This window comes from Orycteropus afer, unplaced genomic scaffold (genome assembly GCF_000298275.1).
Source record: "Orycteropus afer afer isolate SDZICR_OR568_19922 unplaced genomic scaffold, OryAfe1.0 scaffold00060, whole genome shotgun sequence".
NCBI classification, from domain to species: Eukaryota; Metazoa; Chordata; class Mammalia; order Tubulidentata; family Orycteropodidae; genus Orycteropus; species Orycteropus afer.
This window is the reverse complement of record NW_006921647.1, coordinates 6,558,614-6,562,827: the sequence shown is the minus strand read 5'-3', so window position 1 is coordinate 6,562,827 and position 4,214 is coordinate 6,558,614.

Sequence of the window (4,214 nt, the reverse complement as noted above, 5' to 3'; positions counted from 1 at the left end):
CAGGTAGCTGTCCTCCAAATCTCTTGGCATAACTGAGTGAGTGCCTCCAATGGGGCATCTGTTTGTTGAAATATCTCAATTGGTATGCCATCAATTCCTGGAGCCTTGTTCTTTGCCAGTTCTTTCATTGCAGCTTTGACTATTATCCTGTCACTGATGGCATTGTTACTCTGTTCATTGTTACTGAACAGAGTAACAATGCCATCAGTGACAGGATAATATGCACATGCCTACAAGGAAGACCAGTTATTACTATTATTCAAATTTATGCACCAACCACCAAAGTCAAAGATGAGGAAATTTAACATTTTTACCAACTTCTGCAGTCTGAAGTTGACCAAACATGACTCAAGATGTATAAATTATCACTAGTGATTTGAATGCAAAAATTGGAAACAAAGAAGAATCACTGGTAGTTGGAAAATATGGTCTTGGTGATAGAAATTACACTGGAGATCACATGATAGAATTATGCAAGACCAAGGACTTAGTCATTGCAAAGACTTTTCTTTTCAACAACACAAATGGTGGCTATATACATAAACTTCACCAGATGGAGTACACAAGAATCAGACTGACTGTGTCTGTGGCAAGAAGTAACAGAGAATCTCAATATCTTCAGCCAAAACAAGAGCAGGAGCTGATTGTGGAATAGACCATCAACTGCTCATATGCAAGTCCAAGTTGAAGCTTAAGACAAAAGAAGTCCATGAAAGCCAAAATATGACCTGATTTTTATCCTTCCTGAATTGAGACCATCTAAAGAATAGATTTGAGTCATTGAACACCAATGACTAAAAACCAGAAAAATTGTGGGATGACATCAAGAACATCATCCACGAAGAAAGCAAAAGGTCATTAAAAAGACAGGAAAGGAAGAAAAGACCAAAGTGGATGTCAGAGGAGATTCTGAAACTTGCACTTGAACTGAGGGTAGCTAATGCAAATGGGAGAATCAACAGGATAAAAAAGCTGAACAGAAGATTACAAAAAGCAGCTTGAGATGATATGTGCCAAGAGTTAGAGTTAGAAAACCAAAAGGGAAGAACACACTCAGCATTTCTCAAACTGAAAGAACTGAGGAAATAACTTAAGCCTCAAATTGCAATATTGAAAGATTCTATGGGCAATATGTTGAATGATGCAGGACACATCAAAAGATGGATGGAATACACAGAGTCACTATATCAAAAAGAATTGGTAGATGATTATCCAATTCAGAAAGCGGCATATGATCAAGAATGAATGGTACTGAAGGAAGAAGTCGAACTGCACTGAAGGAAGTGGCAAAAAACAAGGCTCCAGGAATTTATGGAATACCATCAAGATGTTTCAACAAAGAGATGCTGTGCTGGAGGCACTCACTTGTTTATGCCAAGAGATTCAGAAGACAGCTACTTGGTCAACTGACTGAAGAGATCTAGTCCAAAGAAAGATGATCCCAAAGAATGTGGAAATTATTGAATAATATAACTGATATCACACTCAAGTAAAATCTTACTGAAGATAATTCTAAAATAGTTGTGTCAGTATATTGACAGAAAACTTCTAGAAATGCAAGCTGGATTCAGAGTAGGACATGGAGCGAGGGACATCAAGCTGATATCAGATGGATCTTGGCTGAAAGTAAAGAATACCAGAAAGATGTTTACTTGTGTTTTATTGACTATGCAAAGACCTTCAGTTGTGTGGATCATAACAAATTGTGGATAACATTGAAAAGAATGGGAATCTAGAACAATTAATTGTACTTGTGGGGAACCTGTACATAGACCAGGAAGCTCTTGTTCAAACAGAACAAGGGGATACTGAATGAATTAAAATCAGGAATGGAGCGCATCAGGGTTGCATTCTTTCACCATACTTATTCAATCTGTACCAACAACCAAACCAAACTCACTTCCATCGAGTCGATTTCAACTCATAGTGAGCCCTCCTTGGGTTTCCGAAGCAGTATCTCTAAGGAAGCAGATTGACCAATCATCCTTCTGAGGTGTGGCTGGAGTGTTTGAACTGCCAGCCTTCTGGTTATCATCAAATGCCTTAGGCACTACTACACCAGCGCTCCTATATTCAATCTGTATACCGAGAAAATAATCTGAGAAGCTGTACTATATGAAGAAGAATGTGGCATCAGTATTGGTGAAAGGCTTATTAACAACCTGTGATATTCTGACAACACAGCATTGCTTGCTGAAAGTGAGGATGATGTAGAGCACTTACTGATGAAGGTTAAAGGCTACAGTCTACAATATGGATTACATCTCAATATAAAGAAAACAAAAATTCTCACAACTGGAGCAATAAGCAATGTCACGATAGATGGAGAAAAGATTGAAGTTGTCAAAGACTTCATATTACTTGGTTCTACAATCAACATCAATGGAAGCAGCAGTCAAGACATCAAAAGATGTATGGTATTGGGCAAATCTGTTTCAAAAGAACTCTTTCAAGCACTGAGGACCAAAGATATTTCCTTGAAGATTAAGTTGCACCTAACCCAAATCATAGTATTTTCAGTTACCTCATATGCATGTGAGAGCTGGACAATAAGGAAGATCAAAGAAGAGTTGATGTTTTGAGTTGTGGTGTTGGTGAAAAATGCTGAAAGTACTATGGACTGCTGAAATAACTAACAAATCTGTCCTGGAAGAAGTGAAACTGGAATGATTCTTGGAAGCAAGGATGGCCAGACTTCGTCTCACCTACTTTGGTCATGTTGTCAGAAATGATCATTCTTCGGAGAAGGATGTCATGCTTGGTAAAGTGGTAGGTCAACAAAAGTGGGGAAGGCCCTTACAAGATGGAATGACACAGTGGCGGCAGCGATGGTCTCAGGTATAGTAGGGATCATGAGGCACAGGACCAGGCAGTGTTCTGTTCTGTTGTACATAGGGTTGCTATGAGTCATAGGTGACTTGACAGTGCATAACAACAAAAATTATTATTGGGTGGTTACTGCTGTTTCTTCTCATTTTGAGTTGTGCCACATCTGCAAATGGAGGTCCCAAAACTTCTACTTTATCCATATAATTATGGTCAACTCTACTTTGATGAGGCAGCTCTTTCCCAGTCATATTTTGAGTGACTTCTGACCTGAGGGGCTCATCTTTTGGCACTGTATCAGACAATGATTCAGGGCTATTTATAAAGCTGTTCTGAGTATATCTGACAGTGTTTCACTACTATTCATAAGGTTTTCACAGGCCAATTCTTTGAGATGTGGATGGCCTCTTCCTTCTTCTAAGTCTGTCTCAGTCTGCAAGCTATGCTGAAACCCATCCACCATGGGCAGCCCTGCTGGCACAGCCTCCAGCCTCATAGAAACATGCAGGCCACCACAGTATGACAAACTGACAGACAAGTTCGTCTCCCTTAGCTGCTCCATCCGCTCCACGTAAGTCTTGGCTTTCCTCCTACCTGTTCTGGGCATCCTCTGGCTCTGGCTTCCTGCCTGGGGGCATCGGCCCTGACTCCAATCCCTATTCACAACAAATTCTTTATCATTGTCACCTTGCTGCATGTGCAGCAATGCTGCATAGTGAAAAGTTGTCCAGCCTTTTCTTGCACTAAAAATAAATATAATAAAATAAAAAAACTGTTGTTGAGTTTATTTTGACTCATAGTGACCCTACAGGACAGAGTAGAACTGTTGTAGGGTTTCCAAGTCTGTAAGTGTTTACAGAAGCATACTGCCTCATCTATCTCCAATGTAGTGCCTAAAGTAAGGCTAAATAAAAACTATGTGCACCTGTTCTGACTTTCCTAGGAATTTCACAGAGAGACACTTAGGAATGGATCTTTGTAACCTGGGGATGGATGTAATAAACCTGTATGATTTGTTTCTCAAAGACTACAGTGTAGATAGTCTGAATATATACCTTTGGAATGTGTTTTGCTTTCTGCTTTTTTCCACTTGTTTTCATGGGCTGGTATCAATGATCTGTACATTTAGCTTTCTTGCCAACTTTTAGCATCTTCCTTAAAGCACTATAGATTAAAGCTGAGTTCTATTGAACATAGACAGTTGCTCCCAGGCAGATATTCATCGACTCATCTTTTTGCTTTAAAGCTGCAAGACATCTACAGGACATCACAATATCTCTAAAACTGAAGCAAGCAATGGGAAAGGGGCAATATATTTTGAATCCTGCAACAAGTCTAATTTTCAGCCTTTCCTTTCTGAGCTCATTCTTTAGTTTTTTTTTTTTTTT